The 15,043-nt window shown below is 39.4% G+C and overlaps 1 protein-coding gene and 1 long non-coding RNA gene across 4 annotated transcripts in view; both read right to left on the bottom strand.

Annotated features, from left to right (window-relative positions):
- LOC310903394 (BEN domain-containing protein 5) overlaps positions 1-15,043 on the bottom strand; it is a 932,737-nt gene that overhangs the window by 231,093 nt on the left and 686,601 nt on the right. The gene's annotated exons all lie outside the window — the stretch shown is intronic.
- Positions 6,312-15,043, bottom strand: part of LOC310903396 — a 50,210-nt gene continuing 41,478 nt past the window's right edge. The window contains exon 2 of the long non-coding RNA XR_014587504.1: positions 6,312-8,596. This is a non-coding gene — a long non-coding RNA (uncharacterized lncRNA). The remainder of the gene's footprint in view (positions 8,597-15,043) is intronic.

The following is a 15,043-nucleotide window of genomic DNA, read 5'->3' on the forward strand; positions in this document are numbered from 1 at the left end:
ATGAAAAACTAGGTCAGCACTTGCAATGACTGCCTTCTGAGTTTAAGAACTGATTTAGAAGAAACAGAGAATGGATTACCCCTAATTTGCTTTATCTTTACATTCTTGATCTATTGATTATAATAATTGTCGCTAATGGAAAGATAGGTTCCACAAGTATTACCATACAGACAGCAAGCAAGAGTGAAAATGGATTTAAACAGTGTTGTTTCCAGAGTGCTGGTGTAATGCAGTAGTGCTAATGTACTGCAAGACTGCATATTTCCAAGGCAAAGAAGAAAAAATAAAGTTTGTGCCATGAAGTACAAGATTTTCTCATCATTGTAGAAAAATCTTTCAAACCAGTCATGTCTGCACTGATGACATTTAAGACTGAACCCTGGAGAGATTTTTCAGAAGTTGTCAAGGCTGAGCCCAAACCACTACCCCAATTTTCAGAAAGCTTCTAAAATGAAAACTTTTTGAAGGTCATTGTCCTCTATCAAATATGTGATGTAGCATTGTCTGAACATGAGGATTGAAGTCAGAAATCCTGTATTTTTTGTTGCTCCTCCACCAAACTGACGAGTAACCTTTCAAAAGACACTCAAGAATAAATCCACAAACAGATTTAGCAACTAAAGTAACCTAAATCCCATTTAAGTCCAAAGTTTAGATCTTCAAAAAACTTTATTCAGTTGTCCCGTACTTTAGGAGATGTCAATATCCATAGGCAACCAGAGCTCTCTCTTTGGCCAAGTCCCCTCAAAAATCCACATGCCTCTGTCTCTCCCACTAGTTTCAGCAGGCATTTCTAAATTTTACCTAATGGAAGGGAACCAAACAAAATATAGCAGTAAAAGCACAATGGCAACCACCTGTTTTGTTCAGTACTTACTCAGAATGCAGGAAGTCCCCAAACAAAAGCTCTGCCTGATGGCATTTGAAACTATATTTACACTTCCAAGAGTACCCTAAACATATCACATTGCAGGAGTGTTTTTTTTTTTTTTTTAAATATGAATACTTAACATTAAAAAAGCACACAGCAGAATCCTGTTTTGCCTCCTTCCACACTGACACCCTCAATACTAATTTACAGGATCATGATTACTTGTGCTCAACAACTAATCCATTGTACATTGACTTGGGTGACAGAAAGCAAAGTAGATTCAGCATGAAGAATTCAGAGCCTCTTCCTAGCCCCACAGCCTGAGGACGTGCATGCTTTCAAGGCTCAGATTTAGAACGTGGTCTGGAAAAACTAAGATTATGGAGGCTGGGTCAAAAAGTTGTTTCTTCCAATCATCCTCTGGAAGGGGAGTGTTGGGGGGAATGGCTTGCCTAACTCCAGGAGAGAATCCTCAGTCAAAAAGCCTTCTCAGTGCTAATAAAAAAGTGAAATAAATATACGGACAGAATTCAAGGCCTGTTCTTCAGGACTTCATACTTGGGTGCCTTGATTTGGCTGCTTTTCTAAATCTCATTCTTTGAATGTTCTGGAACACAGAGGACTACCAAAGGACTGATGCTTCCTGTAAGCATCAGCTCAGAGTCCTTCAAAATTAGCACAGGAGTTGTATGTACGTACACTCCTTTTTTGTACCCCTACATTTACAACTCAATTTACTTTCCCCCAGTTTAATAACACTGGTAATAATTACCTGGTTTTAAACATTGCTTTGATATCCTTGAATGGAAAAGAACTTTACATCTGCATGCATATATTACTAAAAACAACTTGTGTGTTTTTTTTCTTTTCACTAGGAAATTTTGGAAAGTACTTTTCCAAAATCTGCACCTTGATCATTCAGTATTTTATCTACAAAAATGCAGACTTCAAGTTTTTATTTGCTTGAGTAGACAGGAGACATCAGGGGGAGAAAAAAAATATATGACTTTCTTGAACATTTTGTTTTTTAATCCATTCCTTTCCTACTTATCTGGCTGTGGGTCACACATACATTGTTATGAAAGACAACTAAGTATGTCGAGATTATACTAGTAAGTCAATAGTGGATATATTATGCTTTTACTTCTAACATGCCATTTACTCCTTTTTTGGATAGAAATAGAGAACCTGAGCTGCATACAAATGGGTCACAGCACCTCATGTTTACCATTAAACATGAATTAAATCTGAGTAGCTTGGCATATCTCTATAATAAAAAAGGCACCGTTAATAAGATTTCATTAAACGGAGAGCTAATGTGTAACAGTCTTATATCAGATATGTGAAAACAGAATTTCATAACAAGGCTGGGAGAAGTATTATCAAGGACCTAAGTAGAAAATCTGTCTTTTTCGATACTGGAGGAATTTATATTTGAAGAGTGTTCTTTCCTATTGAGATCTTCATTGACTTGTACAAAAATACTGCTTTTAATCTCAAATCCCCACTGGCATTTTCATATAAGCAGTGAAAATGCTATTGGGCTTTAGAGATTTAATTTAATGAAGGAAAAGTATTTCTATTAAAGTATGTAATTTTTATTTTTTTAAACACAACATCTTCTGAGGAACCAAGGAAACGAGATTATTTTAAGCTCTGAAAAACTAACCTGTGCCCTTGTAGAACTCCTGCTTCACAAAGAAAGCTTAACAGCTGTGGCAGAGACTGTAGGTGCACTCGAAAAGGGACCCTACAGTCCCAAGTCACATACACACTGAGAATGCCAAGCCTGGAGGAGAAGGAAAAGAAATGTCCCCATGCAGTCAGGTTGTTTATGCTAAACTGCTGCATCATTAAGCTCCATTCTGAAATGTCAAAGATGGCAAAAACTCACCAAATAGCTACTAAATCTTCTGCATTAATGGACTGATCCTCCCCATCTATTTATGTCAAAAAGTATTAGGTCTGGCTGGGTAGGAACCAAATTCACTGTTGGGGTAAATGAAAACCACTCCATCAATTTGGGCAGAATTGCACCCATTGGCTCCTGTGATGAGGGACTCTGAATGTGCCATTGTGGATTCCCTGCACATTAATTCTCATGATACTGCCTTTGTGAGACTAAAAAACTGTTTTATTTGTGATTTGTCTATGTCTTTATTGTATGAATATTCATTACAAATACAAATCCCTTTTCATATTGAAGAAAGTGCACTTGACACCAGGAAGCCTCTCAATAGGACACCGCCAGGGTTGACAAGATGAACAGTAAACACAAGTTACAGCAGTTTTTCTAATTTTGTGTAGAGCTTACACAGAGTGAAATTTCCTTGATTTTTTTTAACGCGTTACGTTTTTATTTAACAACCAAACAGATCACTATTGTGATAACAATGTAAACCGTACAACCCTATAATATGTTCCCTGCTACAGGTGAGACAAGGAATTATATGAAGAGACACTGACAGCAGAAGAGTAGTCCAGAAATAAATTCTGGTCGTTTCATAAGATCCACTGCTTATATTTGGACAACTAACTCTGCAGAGGGATCGTTTGTGTAAGGATGTAATGAGAACAGGGCAACTAGATGCCATTACAAACAAACAAAAGGATCACATCTAGTTTCTGAAGTGATGTAACCTCAGCAAAAGGAATCTAAAGGATTGCGATGAAAAATTATTTCCTCATAACCAACCAATGGAGCTGATGTTCACTTCAACAGGCCTTCAGCCCCAGAGCTTCATCACAGCACAAACAACAGCCTGCTTTGACCTTTCAGTTCCCTTTCCCATGTTTAACTATGGGCCTTGTCTGTTTACATTCTCAGGCCTTTCAGGTATCTCTCCTTAGGCATGAAGTTGTGGACAAAAAGATAATTCTGCCATTAACTTCAGTAAATCCAGGATTGCCGTGTGCTTGTAGACTAGTCAGTACAACAGAGCACCTCACTACTTGAAGTCCCTGTAACTAACAATAAGGTAAACCTAAACTGTGACTGGGAATTCACTTAGCTCGCTGCACCAGGTAGAAGATCACTATCAAAAACTGAAGGTTCATTTCTGAAGGTCAAAAAGCTTAGCAGACATAAGTTAAATATTACTAATCTGGGCATATGAGCAATCACCTGATGTATTTGGAAGAGCATATATTCCATCTGTGGGCTCCTGTGCATAAAAATATTTTTCATTTAAATCTAATTAAACCATGGGTGAAAAGAGATCTATGAATCTTTCATCAAAATAAACACTATTTGATGGATATTTTTGACACCTACACATTTGGGCTTGACAATTATTTCATCTTAACAGCCTCAGTTTATTTTTGCCTTGGGTACAGGCAAGCATGATAGACCAAGATCTGATTTCCGTTATTGTTCTTGAAATAGTTCCCTGCATGTAGACAGCTCAAGTGCAAAGATAAAGAGTTTTTATGTTTGGATTAGCAAGCATCCAGAAATTCCTGTTTTTACTCAACACTTACCCAAAATTATGCAAATAGCCACTAGAGAACATTTTTGCATGAAAGTGATCAATATTATCACTGAGTAGTTCTGTCTTGGCAGTTCTGGCTCCTCACTAAAGCTCTAAGACATGCACAGAGTTACACTCTGCATAAAAACACAATCCTTCCTTGAACACTGCCACACAACTGGCAGAACATTTCCATTCTTTCACAATCATATCCAGGAAAATAAAAATCTGATTTGATGACATAAGATCTGCATACAACAAACATTCCTCATCTTTCCATCTTCTGCAGCAGTTTGGATTCGCATCCATAGTGAGACAATATTACACTCCAGGAACAGATACAAGTTTCAGATCCCAGTTTCAGGGTCCAATGTTCTGCTTCAGTTTAGTAGCCCATGAGATTCACTTGAACTCAGATGATTTGAGCCTATTCTTTTGGATCTGGGTAACAAGAACTTTCCTTTGACAGAAGGTCTTTCAACTAATGGCACCTAGCAAGTCCTGTAAGGAAATGGGATTCTTCACTGGAGCTACAAAAAGGAGTCATCCAGTTTTTATCTGCAAAGGGAAATGATAGTGCCAAAAATTCAGTGCTGGAATTCCAATTTCCACTGCTGGAAATTCTTCTCTTGGCCTGAATTTCCTTGCAAAATCCACGGGGCAGCATTAGGACATGTGTGGAGCCTAATGTAACTTCTGACCTGACAAAGTTATGCAGCACTTCCACTGTCCTTCATTCTGCTCACTAAAACAATCCACCTGGAAAAATCTATAAGGGCAACCCACCTGAGGGATGGGCCTGCAGAAGTGATGGGATTGCTGTCTCTGAGAATACTAGCGCATGTGAGTATTGCTTTTGCCAGGATCATCTCACCTGATTTCCGTTAATCCAGAGTTAAGATTTCAACAACAGGCAAATTTGTGCTTACCATGGTAGTGCTTGCCCTGTTGACAGTGCTGAGTGATTCTTAAGTGCTCAGTAAATCAGTGAAATTTTCTGAACAGTGGGAAGTTCTGATGTCATTAACAAGAACATGAATGTTAACTAGCAGCTGCAAATTAATTTGAAAAACATATTAGAAACTGCTTATTCTTTTTCTGCTTTCTGCTGCATACCGTGTGACCCAGGCTGTCTACAGCAGGGACAGTCAGTGCTCCAAAACGTCCACAGTATTCAGGATTTGAATACTTCAATTTTCCAAACATTGACTTAGCTTTTATGCCTTGCATTGACTGTGATCTCAGAATATTAAGGGTCAGAGCATTGCCTGCCTGACAATTCTTTTCTCTGTCAGTTTTCATATCATGCTTACCTGGGGAGTATATGAACACCTTTCAGCCCGTGCATTAGCCAGGATGGCCACATGTCTGTCTCTGATCCGGGTGCAGTCTTGCCAAATGGGCTTCATTTGTGCTGAGGCTACCATCCAAAAATAGGCAAATGGGATCAGGGAAGGCAAGGCAAACAGCATTAAACGTGTAATGATACCAATTAATGAGCGCTTGCCTCATGTTTTGGAAGATGGGAAACCATTTCAAAAACCTGCTAGGGTTGTGTTTAAACAATAACTGCCTACTTTCTTTTAAAGGGAAACAATCTTACTTTATTTCAGTTTGCTGCTTCTAGCAATGTCAGCTTCTTTAATTATTGCTATTTAATTATGTCTTAGCATTTGAACTCTCCTCATTAACCTTCATCAGAGTGAGATACCTAGGATAATGCAATGGCAAAGCCAACATCTTGTGTAATATTTTTCCCTCCCTCCGCCCCCTTCCCAAATCTCCAGAATTCATTAATTGAATGTTAGAGCATCTGGGCCACTTAAGTATTCGAATCATGCAGCAACATGGGTAGTGTTAGCCTGCTATGGCTCAATAAACCTCTCATTCTCTTGTTCACGGTTCATTTGAATTTTGCAGAAAACTCTGGGAAAAAAAAATGAGGCATTCAAATAAAAATGGTGCAGATAATGGTAGGAGGAGATGAAGAACTCAGACAAATGTTTACCCTAAGTACCATGTGTATGTGATGCTGTCATCCCTCTAATTGAAAAAGGGAATGGGCTTTAGAGCAGAAACCCACAAGCCAGAGTACCCAGGCTCTATTCCTGTGTGACCTTCAGTTGTCACTGTAGCTGTCCTCTCTATCTGAAAGTAGAGTTTTTATTTTATTCTGGAAAAGTAACAGAGCCTAATTTCTTGTTTGACAAGTGCTCTAAGATCCTGGGAGGAAAGGTATAATAAAAGTGCAAAATAAAACTATATGTGGCAGTATTACTCCTGGTTCTAATGGATTTTAGTAGGATCTTTAATCCCTTTATCTACCATGAATAGATGTATTGTCTATAAAAGAAACTTTAAGCTGTTTCACTCCACTTTGGTAACACCTTGGTAATGCAAATATGCCTTTGGAGTCTGTCTCATGACAGTGGAAAATGAAAGTGCAGGAGTAAAGTGTAATGGCTGTAATGGGGATTCTTTAATGCAGTTGTTGTACCTAGGCAGGAATTCTGTATTTTCATTTCAGTTCTTTGCTGTCTGCACCATATAAACCTGGTTTATGCCACGTCTTGTCCCAGCATTGTGTATTCCTAAGGTGTGCTTTGGATTAGGCTTTTTTTGAATAAAATGTAGGCTGTACACCTACCAGGACCATATCTGGGAATTGATCTGGGCTTTTACTGAGGTCCCTGAGAAAAGCAGGAGCAGGATGATGTTTTCACATTGAGTATTGCTTGGGGTAAGTTTGGATGTGATAGCACTCAAGAAGGGCTGATCTTTATTTCATGGAGAGAGTTCGGGAGAGAGACTCTACCAAAGGTTTGCCTTAGCAGAATCAGAACATTTATGTGAGCTGCCAAGGTTGGAGACTCCAGGCACACTGCAGTCACTGCAAGGAAGCACGAAACTGCCGAGGGTGCTTGAACCCTCAAGAACTTGCTTTGCCCTGTGGACAGGGTTGGCTCTTTACTTAAATACTTGAAGCCAGGGGGGTTGAATCGTGGTTGGAAGTCAAGAAGGCAGTTAGGTGCCTGACTCTTCCTTTACCTTCTGAATCCCATGGATTCAAAGAGGTTTTTGAGTGTCGTCTTGAGTCTGTTCCTGCCTAATTTGCCGTGCAGCCTCAGGACTTCCTTTTTTTCAGACTTGTTCTCTGTTATTTTTCCAGAGAGCCAAAAGGACTCTCCCTTCCTCTGCCTAGGGCTACAAGTGACCTTCCATGTAATGTTTATTGCTAGTACTGATGAAGGGGGGTCTCGCCTTGGCTTGACTCTGTGCTGCATGATTGCTGGGACTGATGTACACACCTTGCTTTTTCCAGCACGCTGAAGATAGCCAGGCTTCTAAGCAGTAAGAGTCAAGCTGAATGGGAGAGAAGATGGTTCTCCTCTGAGCTGAGTATCTGAGGCACTGTCTGTCCTGGATATGGTTATGCGTTGCTCTGTCATGCAGTGAAACTTCTTTGCTTCTCTTCAGGAAAAAAGTTATGTTGTGATTTTCAGTGGTCATGTCAGGTTGGTCGACGGTATGCTGGCAGTCCTGCAGTGTGTACCTGCTGCACAAGTAGCATCCCTACCGAGACTGTCAACGTTTCATTTTGACTGCTTGTTTTTTCTCTCTGAACTTGATGATGCTTTGGATTTTCCAAGGACAAGCTCTTCCTTTCCCAGTCCTTGACGATTAGGAGTCTGGAACAGATGTTTTTGTCTCTTTTCTGTTTGCATCCCACATTTGTTGAGGTTCACTAAGACTCTCTCTCCATCCCTAGATAACTGTGTAAACCCTCCCTTCCAGAAACCTTTGACCTTCTCTCAGCAAAGAGCTCCTGAAGTAGACTATCCAAAGCCAGGCTATTTTGTTGCTTTCCTTTTTGTTAAAAGTGTTTTCCCTGATGCAGAAACAAATACTTCTCTTGCCTTTTTATTCACTCATGACTGAAAGTGGGAGTAGGAAAGGAGTGGAAGAGCTATAAACAGTGTAAAAATGGGACTGCTCTGTGTCACTAACTCTGCAGAACAGGTCACCAGTCAGATGCATTAGCCTCTTATTTCTTATGCTCTGTTTCATATTTTGTCTTTACTCTTATTTATCTGATGTAGAGATGTGAATTTTTTGACAATCACCAGCCAATAATTCCACATTTGTTAAAAAGAAAATGAGATAATCATCATGTGGCCTGGTATTACTGGAAGGTACTGGAAGGGCAGATTAGATTTGCTCAAAAACGGTGGCATTTTGTGGTTACTTTTATGTTCTGTAAATAGAGGAAGAGACAGATTGAAGAGATTACTTTACAAAAAAATCCATTTCAAGTCACTGGGGAAGCAGGTAACCTTCAGATCTGAGCTTTGCATAAGAATGCAACAGGAGTTTCTATTAACACTGCCAGCTTCTTTAAAAAAAATAAAAGAAAATAGTGCCTGCTGCCCTACATCAACCTTCCTCCCTGTTTTTTTTTTTTTTTTTTTCCTTACACCTTCCACCCACCTTGTCCCCTGGCAGTGCCATTAGAGATGAGCCAGTGACTCAGGGCAGTTTCTCAGCTGAGGGAAGTGGTCATAGCTCCATTGGCTTCAGTGGAACAGTAACAATTTATGCTGGCTGAAGGATGGTCCCTCATGGTTTGAACCTGACCCTGTTTGTTGTCCCTCCCCCCCCCCCCCCCCCCCCCAGTACTGGGATTTTTGTTTGATTCTCTATAGTGAAAGAGCTTGTAAAGTTTTGACCTGTATCCAAATTTTGAGTCTGTTTAAGATGGGTATTTTTTCACACTGGTTCTGAATCAAAATTCGGATAAACAGGTTTGGGTAGACAGTAAGTCTGGTTTCTGATTCAACAATGTGTGGATGTGTTAAAATATCTACAAAACAAACGTCTTTGAAATAAAATGAAAGTGTGGTTTTCAGAATCTGGGAGTGAATGGTTGGGAAAAGCATCCCTTTCTGTGTACCATGTGCTTTCATGTCCATAGGTGTTCACTGCTGAGCATTGCTCCAGGTGAGGCAGGAGGCTAGATGGACCTGTCATATGCAGATCTCATTTAGATCTCTTACCGTTCTTCCACTTGTAGTGTCTTTTCAATTTCAGGTATTGGTCCTCAGCTTGCAATGATAATAGGGACTTGCATTCTCTGCATACAAGCAGAGTTGCAAGCAATAGTTACGTATGAGACTGCAGCTTCTCTAATGCATATCAAAATCCAAAATGTACCTAGTAGGATTTGTTAAGTAGCAGAAGTGAAAATATGAAGTTTTAAACAGATTTTAAAATATGGTCTGGTACAAAAAAGGTAACGTTGTACTAACAAAATGCAATTTCACACCTTTCACACTATTCTTCACAATAGTGCATCAGTAAATGGCAAACATGCATCTAAAAGGAGAAAGCAAGGTGAAATGGGGAACAAGAGGATTTCTCCTGGCTGGATAAAAATAAGCCTGTGTTTAGAAACACTGGGAAGGGAAAGGAGAATGGATAGTGGTGTTAGAGAGTCAGTGTAAACCAGCCCTCCTCAGAAAGTGGCTTTTTCTAAAACAGACTCGAACATTTCACCCTACTCCTGACCAGTGGCTCCCACAGTACTGATGTGGCATCTGACACTGCAAACACCCGAATAGCAATGCATGTCCTTTCGTAAATCTGCCAGAAGACAGTCAAGGCAAAACTTGCAGCATTTTTATTGAAGGTGTAAAATGAGTATCAGAACATGCAAGTTGTGCACTCATTTTCATCTGAAAGTCAGAGTAGTATTTAAAACTATGTCTCAATAGTTGAAAATCCAGCACATAAATCCACTGAACTCCCATGAATGCTTTCTCTGGTCATTGTGTCTTACTCAGAGGCTAAAAGTGATGAGGAAAACACTACTGAGAATACGACAAACCAACAGAAAAATACCTCCCTGCTTATCCCCATTACAAAGGTGTGATGACCTTGCTGAGTGGCGACCAAGGGGAATCTGGTTACAAATGAGTGGTGGCTAAGATTTTGACAGTAGAAATATGTCTCCTATAAGTTTTCCCTTAAGTTAAAGTGCTCTGCTGTCTCTTTCTACCTACAGATGTCTTAAATATGAGGCAAGAACTTGCCAGGAGTTTGAAACGAGGCAAAATGTACTGCATATATATCCATGGAAGTTGTACAATTTGAAGTTCCACAGACAGAAAGACTAATTATAACTTAGTAAACTCTTTCCAAGGTTGATTCCCCAGCGGCAGAACCTGGATAATCAACTTCCTAAAGCTGGGCACAATAATCCTTATTCTCAGGTGAGCTTCAGAATGGCAGGATTATCCCAGTCACAAAGGAGTTCCAAGACAAGAAGTTCCAAGAGATCAGCTACCCATGGTAGCCGTGATATCATCACAGAAGAAAAGACCCCCCCCCAAAACAAAAGCTATACACAAAAGCTCATGATTCAAGGAATCACACCCATTTGATCATCTGCATCGGCACCCAAAGTTTTCTCACATCATTTATTACAGTAAAAACGCTTGTGCTCTGTCAGTCTTTTTTGCAGAGATTTAGCAACTGTGAGATACTTGATTTGCAAGCAGGAAACTGAGGTAAAAGAAAGCTTTAGCTTTTAAGACCCTAAACAGTTTAAGGTCTCATTACAATCACCAGAAAACACGTAGCCATACCTGCCGGCTCATGGCAGGTTTTCACTTTCTTACTTGCACAACTGCTATCGGCCTACAGTCAAAAAGCCCTTACTCATCTCATGACCTCTATGTTTCTCCACATACACAGATTTATTTTAATTACTTTCATTGTTAAGAATCACTTCACACATGCTCAATGATTGCAGATCGCTAATTCAGTGTAAAAATGTCACAACAAATATTTAGAGAACTAGCACAACAGCACTCCATGTCTCAGCATGCTGACCAGAAAACCAAGAGCTTATCCTGAATATATTTAACTGTTTTAATCCTTTGAACTACCTTTAATGAAAGAGTACAATGTTAAGTCATAATGGCCTCTATTAATGGTCCTTAATAGAGTACAGTATGCAAAGACTAACATTGACACTTAATAATCAAAATCTGAAGTATGATCAATTTGAGCCCACCAGGTAGGTAGTAATGACAGGGACAGCAAACATTTCTAATCAAAGAGTAATCAAAGACATCTTGGAACAGCTTCCTCAGATACACAGGCCTGTCAGTATTTTATAGGGCTCAAACTTTGTTCTCTGTCTCACTGCTTCTTCCTGCAAACCCTCCTCATATTTTCAAGACAATTATTTCTGCAGTAAATTTACTTAAACAGCACGATCTTTTAGTCTGTCATTAGAAAAAAATGCTCACAGTAGAGAAGGAAAAGGAAGGACAAATATAAGAAGGGTATGAGGGTAAGTTATGATACATCAGCCAAATAAAAATTTCATCAGGTTGGGTAACAGATTGATGGTGAAACAGCTGTGATTTATATAATTCTGCTTTTGTCTGTAAGTTTAAGTTTCTGGTCACCTTTTGCACCACACATTGTGGCACAATAATTATACCATTGTCTTTTACTGGCATGGCTAGCACTTTGTGTAACTCCAGCCTAATGAAACACAACGTTATCATAATCTCTGTAAGGCTTATCATCAATTATCCACTGCATTGAGATGGGAAGAGGAAATAACAGAAAGTTGGCATAGCAAAAGAAGTCGATAAGGTGAAAGATATGCAAATTGGACAAAGCAATCATTCTATTTAGTGTATATACAAAGATATTTGAAAGGCAAAGTTAAGTAGAATGAGATCACCAATACAAAAAAAACACGTTTTGAGGATATTAAGATCAAGATGATTTCTAAATAACACAGGTAATTGGCTAGTGAACAATCAAAAGACTTGACTGTACTGCAGTTTCCTTCTTTGCTTTTATATGCATCATTTCATCTCCCACTTGGATTTATACTACTTTTATAATAGACTGCATTACAAGAAAGTTGTGGCCTCCAAATCAGATAGGTCCTCTAGGAATTCAATTATTCACCCAATGAAATGCTACATGAAAGCCCTCTATCTAATGATTTTTTTCTGGCAAGGAATTGTAATTTAGTGGTGTCCCAGTCAAACAAAATAGTGGACAAGGAGAATATTTGCAGGCAGCACATTCAAAATTAGAAAGACAATATTAGATTACTACTGAGTCATCAATTTCACTATGTCAACTTCTCATAATTAATAAGGTGGCTATGCTCAATTTTCAAAAATAGTATGTATAATGCAAGAGCATTATTATGTATAATGCACAGCTGTTTCAGGGAAAATCAGAAGTTTTTGCCCATTAAGATTGCTAAGAAATTATAGTGTTGAAGGACAGTAACTTGAGGTTTTGACATTTGTTTCAACATAGACACAAAGAACACACAAGCTAGGTGCCACTTCTTTTTTCCCCCTCCAGGAACATACACAGAAAATCTTCATTCCAGCTTCTACTCTCCTTCATATCAAATTACTCTCTGCCAACGCTAAGGGCAATGAATATCCACCACTTGAATTCATTTAGAAAAAAATAGGGAAGAAACTACTAATGGAAGCTTCTTTATGTTTTAAAAGGAATAGTATCTGTTATCCTAGAGGCCAGGTGCATTTAAGAATATACTTACAAACTTTTCCTCATTCAACAGTTTCACAATTTAAAAGTGAGAAGAATGATGAAATTAAAGAAAAATTGAGGTTTAAGAGGAGGAGTGAATCAGTGGGATTAAGACTACTCACCACATATGTTACATCACTACCATTAACTCTCTGTTAATTGTGAGCGCATACAATGAGATGTGCGTACTTCAAAAAGACTGCATTTCTAAAGCTACAGTGCACATTCCCCAATGATGCTGGGAAAGCATCTGCAGCACTTTGCCCATTTACATCAGGCAGGGTATTAGTAATCCATGATATAGTATCCTCTGTAGTATCCTCTTCCCCTTTCACATTTAAATGCTAACAACTCCATACTGGGAATCAAGTTTATATGAAGCAAACTTTCCATAAAAGAAACAAACCATGCTAAACATCCATCTGATTTGTGTTTTACCTGGGGTACTTCTCTCTCTTTCCCCCTTTATCATATCTAATATCCTCAGGAAACAGCACAATATTAATACAATATTCCAGTGATCCACTTATCTCCACCAAATAGTCCCCTTCTCCTCTGTCACTCCCCTGAGCATGAAGACAAATTATATATATATTTTTAAATTCATTCTTTTGGTAATAAAGCAGCTTATCTTATCAGTTACTGCATGCATTAAAGTGTTGTCCCCTAGAGGTATAATTTTCCACTATACCCTACCCTTATTTTAGCATCTGTTAGACTGAACTGTATTTACAATCTGTGTACTAATATCTGACCCTTGGCCTTGAGGTAGGAATGCTGATCCCCAGCTTTATCTGACAATTCTCATTTTCCTGCTGTTGCCTCTGAAAGTAAGTGAAGATTAGTTTGCTTTCAGGGTTTATTGATTAAGCACTGTAAAAGATGGTTGTTATGAACTAACTTGGGTCATAATCACTTAAATAGGTCTCAGGAGCAAGAAGAGTCATTTTCTTGCAAAGATAAATGAAACTACATAACCACATATGTAAGATAAAACACGCGGGTTTTCAGGGGTACCTGTGCTTTATGTTGCAATTACAATACAGAAGAGTGTTTTCCCCTCTTTAAACACTCTCCCACCACTTTCCCTTAAGTTTGCAAAAGGCAATGCTGGCGATCATAATCTGTGCAGTCACATTTTCTTCTTACACAGTGGCTTTCATCAAGGATCTCAAGTTACTTTTTGAACACTGATTAATCCCTACCTGTGAGATAAGCACTGACACACATAGGAGGACACAGGGTGTTCCACGGCTTATCCAAAGACAAAGTTCCTGACTGGAAGTGCTGGTAACTGAACCCACGCTGACTGGGATCAGATTATGTGACCTCCAGAAGACCCTTTCAACCTTATGCTATTTTATGCAATGCTACGCAAGTCACCCCTCACTTAAAATACTTGAAAACGTGCAACGTGTTTAATAAATGTCAGCCACAAGACAAGATACACCCACAAGCTGCTAAAGCTTGAGGTCTACATGGAAGCAGACACCTCAGCTAAGCCTGTGACGACTTAGCATCCCTTGCTGAGGGTGAGAGGCCAGTGATGGGGCCCCAGCATATCATCCCCTCTCCAGGGGGGATTCACTGGGTGTTCTGCTTTCAGAGCCCCTTGCTGTGCTCCTTGCTGGCTTCTCTCAGACACCTGTTGGCATGAAACCCCAACCAGACCTCATTCTCCCAAGAGAGGCTTCAAGAAGTTCGGCTTCAAGAAGTTTGCCTGCGCATCCTGCTAGATAAGGGTCTGCTGTTGCCTCATTTCAGTAGCAGGCTGCCAAAGAGTGTTTATAAGAGAAAATCATCATGGGTTTCAAAATAAAATTCAGACATCCTACAGGAGTGGCAGTGGGCAGGAAGACAGCCTCAGGCTGGAGAGGCATTATGTTGGAAGATGCTGGAGAGAGTGGGCCTGACAAGAATTTAAGGCTTAAATTGGTTCCTGCTGAAGACAGCATCAGATCATCTATCACATCCCAACAGAGTTAAACCTGGGATTTAACCTCAGGCCCTGGGGAACAAGCATAATCAATCAGCAGAATTTCCACTGAAGAACAAGACACAGAAGAACACTACTCTGTTAACACCTAGAGAGTGAAAGGATTGC

The sequence above is a fragment of the Anser anser genome, assembly GCF_964211835.1.
Source record: "Anser anser genome assembly, chromosome: 8".
NCBI lineage: Eukaryota > Metazoa > Chordata > Aves > Anseriformes > Anatidae > Anser > Anser anser.